At 43.2% G+C, this 13,655-nt stretch overlaps 1 protein-coding gene across 4 annotated transcripts in view; it reads right to left on the reverse strand.

Moving 5' to 3' along the window:
* The window catches only part of RNF19A (ring finger protein 19A, RBR E3 ubiquitin protein ligase), a 61,441-nt gene extending 48,958 nt beyond the window's left edge, over positions 1–12,483 (reverse strand). For 3 of the 4 annotated variants that reach the window (XM_049828221.1, XM_049828238.1, XM_049828230.1), the window contains exon 1: positions 12,346–12,483. The gene's annotated coding sequence lies outside the window, so the exon portion shown is untranslated. Of the gene's footprint in view, positions 1–3,676; positions 3,695–12,345 lie in introns of those variants that run through there. The other variant, XM_049828247.1, reaches the window with a different exon arrangement.
* Between the last annotated feature and the right edge of the window lie 1,172 nt (positions 12,484–13,655).

Genomic DNA, 13,655 nt, shown 5'->3' on the forward strand with positions numbered 1-13,655 from the left:
ATACTACACCATCTGTTTTCCATGTGCCCTCAGTTTTAGTTCAAACTTACTTGTTTTATAAATCAGTTATTACTTATGTTACAGTAACACCTGGAGTTGTTCAATACTAATTAAGCTATATATAACCAAGAAATACATTTCCATGGGAAAAAAAATACATTTACAAAGTTCTATTAATGTGCTGTTAGGCAGCTTGCAGGTTGTTTTATATTTTAATACAATTTCCTCCAACAATGCACAAAATTCCTCGATGTGGACAGAAACATGGAAAACAAGTTCTACAGGAATGTAGATAGATACGAAGTTATTTCCCTGCATTTTAAAATGTCGAATACTAAAGGGAATGCATCTTCTCTAATGTGCAGAGCAAGAGGCTCTGGTATAGAGGGGCTTTATGCTCAGTAAGCTTCATTTACATAGTTAGAGAGTCCTACAGATGAAGCCCCTACTAAACTAGCTTAAAAGGTTTCAATTAGTTCAAGTAGCTGTCCATGCTGCCTCTGTTGGGGGTTAACCTACACTCCAGCAGAAATTCAGAACAAGGCCACCTTGCACTCTTCAGAGCGAGGTCAGGTGTTCAGTTTAAACTGCCTATAAGATAGGTTTAAGCTAAATCTCCAGATCTGAATGGAAGCAGGGGCATTCATTTCATTATATTGATGGCTGTAGGTTAGTAAATTCTAAGAGGAGGACATTAATAAATAGGAGATGGTAACAGGTCTAAATTAACAATGTCATTATGACAGCAGCTAAGCTTCCAAAGTAGCTTGCTACACTATTCTGTGGGACTAACTCCCAAAAGGCAATCATTTACCAGAACTTACTCTGCAGGCCAGATACGAGCAGCAAATAAAACAGTACAGCAGTTGTACAAAAGGCAGCAGCAGGCTTAAAGCAAGGATGGATATAGCACCTCATGGTTAAACAGCAGATGTCATGGGGGAGGAGAATGTAAGCAGACAGTCAGATTAAGTCAAATTGGAAAAATATAACCATGCTATTGAAAACAGAAACTAAGTAATAAGTTAAATGTATTGTGACTCACCTCGTTTTTACATTTAGCAAGTCATTTATTTCAAAAGACAATAATTTCTTGTTAAAAGAAGGCCTAGTAACTCTATTATGACTGCCTGACACTTCCCACTACAACATCCTATTTCCAAAGCTGCTTATAATCTTCTCAAGCAAACTGGGCTGAAAGTTATATACCAATATCTTCTTCATCACTCTTATTTCAACCAAACTGCTTAAGCCAATAACAAGTAAAAAACACACACCTCAAAAACCCACAACACTTTAATGAAGAAAATTATCTTAGAAAAGAAAATAAATCCAAAACTTGCAGTATTTTCTCTGGAAAGGTTAGCACTAGCACACATTGAAGCTTGAATTTGAATTCTGGCCTGTGTATCTAGGATGTACATTTTATCAGCCTTCCAGCAGTGTGAATATAGCTATGCCTGCAAGTTTTTGGGAATGGGAGAAGATAACATGATTTTCAGCAAAGAACATGTATTTTATCTGCCAAAATCTCTCCTGAACTTGATCCAGCCTGGAACCAAACAGAATCTTCCCTTCACAGTGTACAATATACTGCTCAGAGTACCAGAAAATAAAGCTAGGAAGCTGACTTATCATTTGTAAGATCCCACTACTAAGTAACAGCAATGTAGAAGATACTCTAACCAAATGTGGAGGGGGCAGGACTAAAGTCATGGAGAGAAGGGGGGGTGAGGGGAAGGAGATGAAAACAAGAATGGATATAGTCCAAACTTGCTTAGAAAAGATCCTGAGCAACCTGACCTAGCAGTAGCCCTGCTTTGAGCAAGGGCTGGAGTCCATGCTCTCCAAAAGTCTTTTTCAACCCAAACCATGCTGCAATTCTAACAACAGTGGAAGTGGTGGCTGCCAGAAGGGCAGCTGAAGTCTGCACCAAAACAGGAATAGGATGGCTGAACAGAGACTCCATCAGAGAGTGCTAGAGACAAAAATATAAGAAAAAATGGGATCACAGAGTGAGGAGACTGACTGAAGTTGTACACGTAAGTAATCTGGAAACTCTAGCACAAGTAATAAGAGACAATGTATCTCACAAAAAAGCCAGGGAGGCAGGAGAAGTGACTGGCTGATCACAAACACTAGAGGAAAACAAGCTAACAAGCACAGGGTGAAGAAAAGAAACAGACCCTACAAAGAGTAGTTGACCTAGCAGCAGAGAGAGGGAGCATCTCCAAATGACGAGAGAAAGGTAAAGACATCAGATTAGGTATTGAAAAGGATATTAATTTAGATTGGCTAAGATACCTTCCTAACAAAAATCATAATTGACTAAATATTGAAAGGATTTAGATAAACCACTGTTAAGTATGCAGAAAGTAAAAGGTACATTGCTTATGACAAAAAACCAAAAACAGCAGAAGCAGCTTGTACTGTCAAAGCGTGCCTTCCCCTAGCGCTCATCCTCCACAGTCCAAAGACATCCATAAAACCCTCTGCATAAGCACATGGATCATACTGTCTAGGGTTGATCCCTATAAAGCATGACAGAGTATTATTAGATACTACTAGCTCAAATAGCAGCAGTCTGCCTAGTGAGTAGCTTCCAGTCCTGCTGATATGATTGCAATTATTATTTTTAACAGCTAGGAAACAGCACAAAAACTACATTAGAAATAACTTCATCAAGTAAACAGGATTAAGCCTGGGAGTTCAGAAATGAGAACTGAAGTACATTTTGACAGTATAATTGCATGGCTTTTATCCCACCCCCCCGCCTAGAATCTCTGCCAGGTTCACACTTACCAGGTCACTGCTCAGTATTTTGTTTGCTCTTACTCACTGTGCCCCCTATCTAAAAATAAAACAATTAAAAAAAAAGAATACCGCATATAATGCTACATTGAAAGCAGGAATTGATTTCCTCATAGGCCGTTGCAGAGCACTGGTATGTTATATTAATATTGCTGAAGTAGTCAAATACCATACTTATCCCACTGAAGTAGCATCGTTGTTATCCCTATTAACATATGCAGTATTAAAGCATATGATTAAGGATGGATTTATTTACCAACCTTAAGTGCCTGATCTGAGATACCCAAGAACTTAATTTCTTTCAGGCTGTTACACAGCAAACTATATGTTCAAAGATACCTGCAGTACCAACTATGTACACATACACCACCTCCACCCCCCTGCCAAACCAAGAAACACCACTGATATTACACAGCCAGGATTCAGATGCCTTCATCAGGCAAGAAGAAAATCTTTTCAGTTTTCTCCTTTATTTGCATTATATCTCCAAACTTATTCAAAGGAAACAATCTCCCTAGGAGACCAAGTTTATTGCTGTCCAACCTAGATGGACTCCTCGGTGGACAGGGCAAATGTATTCTGAGGAACGCTTGTGCGGGGAAGAAAAAGAAACCAGAAAGCCACAGCTATACAATTAAGGACTATAACTTAATAGAGGTAGGCACAAAAGGTAACCAAACTATGGTTGCTTTTTCAACTTTATTTCTGGCATTTCTTAATATTTGAGAATTTGACCTGAAACCTTAAAATGCCAATAAACTGCATGCAATGGCAGAATCAGTGCCACTTTATTGACATCTCTAATCCTTCACATTACAAAACAAGGGCAGATAGGTCATTTAATTGCTGCAGAAGCCATACCTACCTGTTTCTAGTATTTCTAGTGCGCTCATCCTGATTTCTGAGAAACAAAGTTAAACTTCCAGCATCCTGAAGGCATCTTCCTTGTCTTTACAATAAAAAGACAGACTTCTTGCATTCTACACACTTAAAACCTGAGCCATTCTTCACCTACAAAATGCACGGTTTTGCAGAATGCCCATTAGAGAAGTTAAAATTACTGCAAGTACATATTGAGTTAGACAATACTTACTCAAAGGCATACTCGCGTCAACTACTTTGATGACTTGACAGTCATGTGATAATGAAGGTAAATCTAATAACCTCCCTTTTTTGAAGGAAACCAAATCACGAAAACAAGGTTTTATCTTCACCACCAAATATTGCAAAGCCACCCATATTCAGTAACTAGTCTACAGTAATACTGTACAAACAAAGCACGCATTTCAGAGAGCTAAACTTTAAAGGTGAATAGTACTAACTTCAGAAGGACTACATTTTAGAGAGAGCTTCAGTACCTACATTGCTTTTTCACAGACAAAAGCATCAATCTACCAAGGCTTTCCATAAAGTGTTGTATTTTTGTTCACTGTACTGCCAAACTGGAAGCTCCCTCCTTTCAGAGTTCCAATTTGTTCTCTCACTGAATTACTTGTAGCACAATAAAACTACTCCTCTGCATACTTAGAGGTGTGTTTTCATGCAATTCAGGAGGAACACCAATCATAGCAAAATACATATTCTTTACTATTTTTACTTTTACCCACCAGAGATGATCAAAAGCAAATTTACAGAAGGTTTAAGAGAATCAGTCCCACAAATGCAGCATACTGTGGCTTTAAATTAATTGTGCATATGCCATTTTCTGTATAATGGCTTTAAAAGGCATATAGCACAAAGATCCCCACAGGTTGTAGGAGAAAATTTATGTTGAAACTGTGACTTAGAAATTATTTGTTACCCTTAAAACAGAAAGGTAATATTGCATGACCTTTGAGTTAAGAATAAGGGTATGATTATATAGCCCTAAAAAAAAAAAAAAAAAAAAAAAAAGAAAGAAAACCAAACCAAAAAACCCCAGCAGTACCTCACACCTCAGAAGCAAAACAGAAAAAAGCAACAATGAAAACAAAATCATGTCACTGTCTTCATATTTTACTCAAACAACACTTTTTGGTCTAGATCCAGCCACAATATTATGTTGATTAGGGCAGGGTGTAGGAGATGGGAAGAAACAGTTTTTACTGCTTACTGTTTTAGAGAAAGAGCTGAAGCACTGCTGGGCAGGACTAAACAGGATGATTCTATTTCTTAACCCATTCCCCAGTAAACACCACCTCTTGCAAAGCTCCAATTCAACAGCAAAAGATAAGTTTATCTGGCACATCATATACCTTATCTACTAACTAAATTAACACTGAAAACAGGGGAGCTTGTTCTTCCTTTCCCAGACAGGCAGGCAGCATGTAATCCTAATAATCTGAATTCTTGCAAGGTAGGATCTTTCTCTTTGTTTATCCTTGTTCTCTTTTCATTAGTTAGTTAATCCATTACCTAATTCATCTTGGAATCATCTTTAATTGTTAATAATGGAAAGACTCAGGACCTCTGTGCTGAGCTCACAGGGCTCTCTTCTATTCTTACCCTGGCTGAATTTCTGCCTGGTGTCAGGTCACAGAAGGCAAAGTCTACTTTACTGCACCACCACCGCAAAGTCTGAACAAAAGCGTACTGCCACATAAAGGGGGAGGAAAAAAACAAAAAGGCAATGAAGGGGAAGAAAGGAAGGAGAAAAGTAACTAGTCAGGTAGGAACTTAAGGAGGAAAGCGCTTTTGGTCACTAGATACAAAAATCCCTCAGTCCAGATGGAGATGACTTAAAACCATGGTGTTGTGAAATTAAGACAAATAGTGAGCACAATAGCTTTGCAGGTTTCTTCTCTATGTTGTCCCACAGATAAACTTGCACTGACTGCAGAATCTTACACTTCAAGAAAGCAACAGCCTGGCTTCAAAGGCTAAGCACTGAAGAACCCTTTGCTTAAAAAGGACCTGGAAGTTTGATACCTCCATCTCTGACCCTGAGTAAAAGGGCTCCTGGTCTCCCAAGATGTATTTTTAGCAGTGTCATATAAAGGAAAGCTTGACTCCTTTTCCTGAAAATGCATTCAAACAAAAAGTATCAGATATGGCTTCAGGGGTAAAATGAAGCTGAGAAAGTAACTGCTTTTCTCAGGAAACTAAAACAAGGTCTTCAAGTCAGAAAAAAAACCTAAGTAATTTTAAACTCTTTACTCTGTTTATATTTGACTGAAAATAGAGGAACACAAAGTCAGAGCACCTCCATCAGGACATAAAGTGTGTGTCTTCGATAAAAGTTATTTTTCCAGTACACATTCTAAAAATAAAGTCTTAACCTTGAACACACGTCTTGCAGCAACATTTCTTTGCTTTGATCAACATATTAGATTGCTTATTACGGCAACACAAGAGGCAGACCCCAAAGTAAGACACTTGCCAATGGCTGACCAGAAGATTACATTTCTCAGCAGGCTTCACCTTTGCCAGTTGGTAGTCTCACTACAGCCACTATTTATTCCCATCCAAATATTCTTCCACTTTATATGTTTGAGGGACAACTGGATGCTCCCTACATAAAGCATTTTGATATGAAGGAGAAAAGCCAAACAGTATGTTGCAACAACCACTCTGTCAGCGTCTTCACTTACTACATACAGTCCCCATACAGATGCTCAGTTAATACTTACCAAAACATTTACTGTCAAGATACAATTAGATCTTGATACAAGGAAGAGCTGCAGCACTGAATATGGGCTGAGCATATGGCCCCTGATTTTCAGGTCATAAAAAGCCCAAAGCACTCATCAACTACCTAATTTAGTCAGAATAAAAGCCTTGTGTTTCCTAAAAAAGGTATAAAAGTTTCTTCCTGAGATTGAGTTCTGAATGACAATACTGCAGAAGATCTGCCAAAATATCCCTCGTCCAGTTTCACTGAAATATACTGTAAATTCTGTGCACCATGTACTTTCAGCAAAGGAAATGGATGAATGCCACATGAAAGCATGGCACCACCAATAGTCTTTTCCTCTAGAATTATGGTGCAACTGTTGTGGTGTTATGAAAGACTCTTACTTGCCTAAAAACAGACAGTGAACAAGGCTATTTTATACAAGTATTTAAAAATAAAAACAAGGTACAGCAACACTAATCATCATATCCAAAACACTAGCCAGGTAGCACTGTAAAATCCCCATGCCTCAACTAAAACCTGCAGTCCCACCTGAATCTCTACTGTTCAGTAGATTGCCTGAGGTGCTGGACCACTTCACACTCCCTACAAACCATTTCTTGAAAACATACACAAGGTAAATTTGTCTCACCAGAAGTCTTACACAGTGCACTAAACAGTATAGCTGGAACTGTCTTACAGACTAAGCATTTTCAGATAAAAATAGAACTTGATTAACTTGATGTGGCTCACTGAGTTTGGTTTTACAGGAAAGATCTGATCATTAACTGAGAAACTTAAGAGTGATACCTTTATTTATTAAGGATATGCAGCATCAGTGAAACACAATGAGAACAAAGCAACATGATTCTTACTGCAGACAGTTTCTCCAGTTAGTCCCCTTGCTGAAGCAGTTCTTCATTCACTAAATGGAACAAATGAAGGGGACAGCCAGGGGCTCCAATTTAGAATAAGAGCTCTAATCTGCCTTATGGGAACAGCTAAAGGACCTATGCAAAACTGTTTGTTTAACAGCAATTTGTCTCAACTATAAATGGAAACAGAACAAAACTGACATAGTCCCACAATGACAGTTTGTGCTGAACAATAACAGGATACTTGCATTAAGAGTTGTGCTCTACTTAGGAAGCAGAAACAAGTGACTCTACCAAATTGAATTGGTACAAACATTTATTTCTGCAAGATGCCCTTCAAATGTCTTGCTGAAGACATCATTAGGGGATATGCTGGCCTCTAAAGAGAGGAAGTTTTAATGCCTGAGGAAACACATGTGTATATGTAATTTTTATTTAAGCTCATTTCATTAGGTCTTTTTGCTAAGTTGCTTTAGGTTAAAGTGACCCTTATATCAGCTTTCCAGACTGCTGCAATATATCTAGATGTGAACTGAACATGTTGGATACTCACCCTTCAGAAAAAAAAGTTCTACGGCTATTCTCGTCTTATAAATGGCAATTACAGTTGCAGTGTTCTGGCTACCTGTCCAACAAGATACTAATAGTCACTCAGCAGGTGACAGTCTTCAATCCACAGTTTAAGAGTGGAAAAGCCTACAGTAATCTTTCCATTGCAAAAGTAACCTAAAATGGAAGCACTCCTACTTTTTCTTATTCTGCGGATAAGCTTTTAGGTAGGGTTAATTCTTTTCAGAATTATGCCACGATTTCCATGAAGGTGAAGTAAAACAAAACAGTTGAGGCCTTCCTCACTTGCCTTAATGAGTAAAGACCTAAGGGTGCCATCACAAATGACATCTCACAGGTCAGCTATGGGGTTTTTCTTCCTTGTCCAAGACTATTCTAAAGCTGGTATAAGCCATGCTTGCAACAGGAAGAAAGTTTCTACTAGAGCCCCATAATATTCAAGTCCCACGTAACCTTTACAGTTCCTTTGAGATACCCATTGCTGTTTTGGATCCTGGAGTCAGCACCTGCACTAAGAGAAAAAAAAAAAAGGAGAAAAAACCAAGCAACCCATGGCAGAGAAGGACCAGCAACCAAAACCAAGGTAAAACACAGTTCTGCAGTGCCCGAGAATTGCCAGAAATGTACATGAAACAACCGCAGATCACTGAAGAAAGAAGACTAAGCTGCTTTATGACTCAGATGAGCAAAGGCTCTTCCACAAAGTCTCTTCTCACCAACTGAAAAATAAACTTATAAGAAAATCTGGGATCATTAGTTTACAGAAGTTTGGAAGAAACCTGTCAATCCACACATATCAGCAATAGACCAAATACCTAGTTATATTAGAACTTATCACAAAGCACTAAGAAATCAAATAAAAAGAGTGCCTGAAGAAATCTTCTGAAGTAACCTTCAAGTGAATACTTAAGCGGGAAGACTGAAATTCTGCTCTGAATTCTACTCTTTAGTTCAAACTCACAGTTGTTTATTTGGACTTTTATTTCTTTCCGAGTTAAAGCCTAACACACAAGATCTGAAATCTAATCTACATACACAACACAAAAAGGTTTCAGTTTTTCCTTAAAGATTATTTCACTGAAGATTTAAAAGAAACTACTAGATGTGAACTAACATCAGACTAAATCATGGATAAAACTTCCACTTCAGAGACTCAGAAATAAAAGAAAGTCTCCTCTCGTGAAAAAAAATAAGAACACTAAAAAAACCAACCAACTGTTTCTGAGGTACAGACAGCCTCTTCCATATTCTTCCTACATGGGGGAGAGGGGGAAAAAGTCATATACTACAACACTACTAAAACCAACCAGTTCTCTAAGACTCAATGTAACTTTTTACCTTCTTGGTGGAAGTCTACCTTCAGGTGCAATTCAGATGCTTTTAGCAATACAAGATCCAACACCATTCTTAGTATCTTGAAGCTGTGTTACATACATGATTCATTCAGCTACACATCTTCTATCGGTTAACACAGAAGGGACAATGGAAACTTAGAGCTAAGACAAACGCAAAAAGAGAAAAATCTGAAATCAACTTCTTTATGGATAAGCCAGTGTTAGAATGAATATTTTTATTGGTCCTTCAAAGAGTCTTCGTTGACTGTGAGAAAGAATCAGAATCACACCTTAGCTACAAACCAGAAATTGCCCTAAGAAGAGTAGAGCCCAAAACATGTATCCATCAACTCCTTCTAGTCAGGTATTAACATTTATTCTACTAGGCTGGTATGTGGTATTTACGTACAATTCAGAAAACAAATCAAAGCTAACTATGGATCTCTGACCACGGGCCAGAGTAAATTAACCCCATAATGGAGACCACAAGCTTGGCTAAAGGCCATCAGAGGACAGTGGTGCAGAACAGTAGAGTTGTACTTCAGAGTTCAAAGGTCTTAGTGCTTCCAAATCAGGATTCAGAAGTCCTGTGAAAAGTTTTAGGCATCCTACTTTGTGTCCCTGGAAAGTGGGGGAGTGGCATGGTGGATGAGAAATCTTTGACAGGAATACTTTAATAAGACTAAGCAAGGATCAAACAGGCCCAAGCAAACAGAAAAAAACACACCCAAACTGGACTGGTAAGGAAGAATCACCAGCTGCATTGAACAAATTCAGTCTAAAGTTTTTGTCATGGGGAGTACTAGCTAAATGCTGTTAATTAGTAACATAAAAAAAAAAGTACACACATTTTCCATCATAAAAGGCCCTACCCAACTGCCAAAAGAATTCAAGGACTTGTGTTCTTTCACAGGTTGACAATATTCACATAAAACAAGTTTTCCTAATGCATATATTAATGCTAACTGGGAATTCCATAGCTAAGGGAGTTTTAATGTCTCATTTACTAATGGAGAGACCAGGATTTGCACACACTACAAAGGTAAACAAATACATCTGTCAAGCATCTTCCTTCCTCCTGAGCCTCAGCTAGCATTATTAATCAAAATCTGATGATTGCTCTATATAGGAAATGCATCATTTGTCTGGTAGATTAAGGTGAAGGGGAAAGAAGAAAAACACACATATACATTTCAACTCCCGTAACAGCTGGAATTCAGCATTTTATAAATGCTGAATTGTATACAGCACAGTTGAAACTCTGGCATACTTCAAGAAATATGCATATAGAAAAGTTAAACATACGTAAGCCTTTTACTGAACTCATTTTTAAGAGAAGCATTGTTGCTATTATGCAAAAGTGAAACTTTCGTTTTCATTTTCTGGACCAAACAGGCCTAGTTTACATGCAACTAAAAAAAAAGAAATGCTTTCTCAGCTTTCTGAAGGCTTAAAGTACAAGCATTTAAATGTTCACAGTTAAATAATGGTAAGATCTTGGAAATTGTTAAGTAATGTTATGCAGCCATCACTTCTAAGCATGCACGTGAATTCTGTTAATCAGCAATTCAGAATTTATAATTCAGTTTGACCTGGATATTAAACTGAAAACCTTCTTTTCCAATGAACTTAGTAGAAAACATATCATCAGATACTGAAACACGGTTCTTTGGCTGACCAAAAAAAAGGAATTATTTTAAAAAAAAAAAAGGCTTTGAAGGAAAAAAATTTAAGAATGAATTTACTATTAGTTTTGTCTATGGAATTAAATCCTGCAAGACCCATTTCTCAAGCTGCCCTTTGCTTTTTAAAAATAATCCTGTCCTTGATGACAATTGAGATAAAGCACTAATCAGTACCAATGCCAACTACAGTATTTTAACAGAAACAAGATTTGTTGTGCTCCTCACAGGGAAACACAGGCACGTTTCCAATAAGTGACCAGAAGGGCACGGAGGCTTCAAATTTTGATTTCTCTACTCAGCAGTAACCGCATTCTATTACTGTCCCTTTGGCATATCCCCATAACTCTACTCCACTACCATCCCTCTGGCAAAGCCCCATTTCTGTCAGAGAGTACTGGAGCAGGAGGGGAAGGGCAGAAGGACACCTCCCCTTTGCCAACCATCACCTCTTCAGCCCACTTACACGCATGCCGGCTTTCAGATTGTTTGTTACCCATTTTTCCCTATACTTCCAAGATGCGCCTGCAATAGTTGCTGTGCGTATAGCACACTGCCAGGTGGAAAACTCCCAGCTCTGCAGAAGGACCTGTGCAAGGAAAACACTCGGCAAGACGCTGGCTATCACCACGGCTTGTCCCCCTACCGCCTTTACAGCCGAGATGCAATATCCCTAGTCACTCAAACACCCCTCCGCTCCTCCGATTCACCGGATCCGGGGTGGACAACCGAGCACGGAGAGACAGACTTGCAACTCTTGGGGCGGGGGGGAGGGGGGGGAAGGAAGCGTGCAAACCTGCCCCCCCCGGACTGCGCTGAAGCTCCGGGAGGTGCGTGCACTGCTCCCCCCGTGCCCTGCAAGTTCCAGTGCAAGAGTTTCCAGGGCCCGGCCGGCGGCGCGATGCCGCTGCCGGGCGGCGGGAGCGAGGCGCCCGCCGAGGCCCCCCCCGCGGCGCCGCGGCCCACGCGGAGGGCGGCAGCTCCTCCCCGCACACCCCCGCCCGCCACGCCGAGGCCAAGCGAAACCCACCCGGGGGCTCCCCCGCTACCCCAGACCCTCGGGCGGGGAGCGGCCCGGGCCGGCCGTGCCCCCCTCCTCCGCCACGGCTCGGGGCGGGACGGGCCCCTCGCTCCGCCCGGGGGGGAGCCGAGGGGAGACAATGGGTACGATGACTTCACCCTCCAGCAATGTGAGGAGCGGCGGGGGACGCCGCCGACTTACCCCCGGCCCCCGGGACGACCCCCCGGGCCGCGGCTCCGCCGGCCGCGGCGGGGACCCAGCGGGGCCCTCTCCCACCCGGGCTCGGGCCCCCGCCCAGAGGCGGCTCCGGCTCGAAGGCTCCGCTCCACCCCTCCTCGCCCTCCGCCACGCTCAGGGCGGCGGCTGCCGGCCGCCGGAGGAGGCCCGAGGCGGGGGACGCCCCGCGCCACAGCCGAGCCCCTCCGCGCCCCCCGCCCCACCGCGGGCCCACCCCCGGTACCTGCGAGTCGGCGGGAGGAAGCGGCGCCGTTCCGCCCGCCCGGGCCCGGGCCCGGCCCCCCGCAGGAAGCGTCTCCGTGTGTCTGTGTATGCGTGTGTGTGTGTGTGTGTGTGTGTGTGCGTGCGTGTATGTGTGTGAGGAACGGAGGGGGCGGTGCTGCCGCGGGCGGGGCGGGGCGGGCCCGGCGGCGCGGGGCGGGGCCGTGTCTGCCCGCGGAGGGAAGGCGGTGCCCGGGTGGTTGGTTTGCGCGACGCGCTGAGCTCACGCGCACGGCGGTGCCGCCCCCTCGTCCTCCCCCCGGCGGCCGTTGGGGCGGGGCGGCCCCAGCGGGCGGCCGGCGTCGCGCTCCCCTCAGGGCGCTGCCGGCCTCCCCGCCGCGCCCCGCGGCCGCGGGGGCGGTGGGAACCGGGGGCGCCTGCCCCTTCCCCCGCTCTCTGCCGCTGCTGGGCCCGGGGGTGGTCTGGCCCGGCGCCGGCGGGGCGGGGGCAGGGGCAGTGTCCGTTCCCCGGTGGTTGGGGTCAGCTGCCGGGCCGGTGCGCGGGGACTCCGCGGCGCTGCCAGCCAGCACCAGCAGCGGCGGCGGCGGCGGCAACACAGAGTAATTAGATTTACTATTCCGCGGGCTTCATACCCGTTAAAACGTAAAAGTGTAAGGCGAAGAATGAACTATTGAGGCGTTTCGATGGGGTCATGCCGCAGAATGCTGATTCACTCGCCAAAATGGCAAAGCACTGATGCAACGCTGTAAAATACAGACGTTTCTTCTCCCCCCCGCCCCGTTCTTCTTGCCATTGGAAACAGGACCCGTCTCAGAATTTGCCCAGAAGCCCCCAACTTTCCTTTCACGGCACGACCCTGCCCTCCGCGGTGAACCGCAGTCAACCCCGGGCTCGCCGGGCGCCGGCGTTCGGTAGCTAAAATCCTGCTCCGCCTCCGACCGTGCCGTACGGCTCTCCCGTCCCCATTGCTGGGTTTCTCCCTCTCCCTTTACTACCGACCTTCGCGCCGTCTTTCACGGGATTCCCTCTGCCTGCAATCTTATCTTAGCCGCTGCCCTCTCCCACAGCCTGCTGGCTGCTCCTGACCTCCGCTTCTGGGCCAGCTCCGAATCCCTCTGTCCTCTGGCATGTTTTAAGACTTATTTGCATACATTAATATTACACTGGTGTTAAGTCGTGTGCCGCCGCCTTCCTTCTCTCGGTAATCGTTCATATTGTCTCACGTCAGTTCTGAATTCTCTGGAACTGGAGTTTATCTTGTGCTTATATATGACTACTGGTGCTTCCTTTAAGCTGGTATGAAACATGAAA

The sequence above is a fragment of the Accipiter gentilis genome, chromosome 2 (assembly GCF_929443795.1).
Source record: "Accipiter gentilis chromosome 2, bAccGen1.1, whole genome shotgun sequence".
NCBI classification, from domain to species: domain Eukaryota; kingdom Metazoa; phylum Chordata; class Aves; order Accipitriformes; family Accipitridae; genus Astur; species Astur gentilis.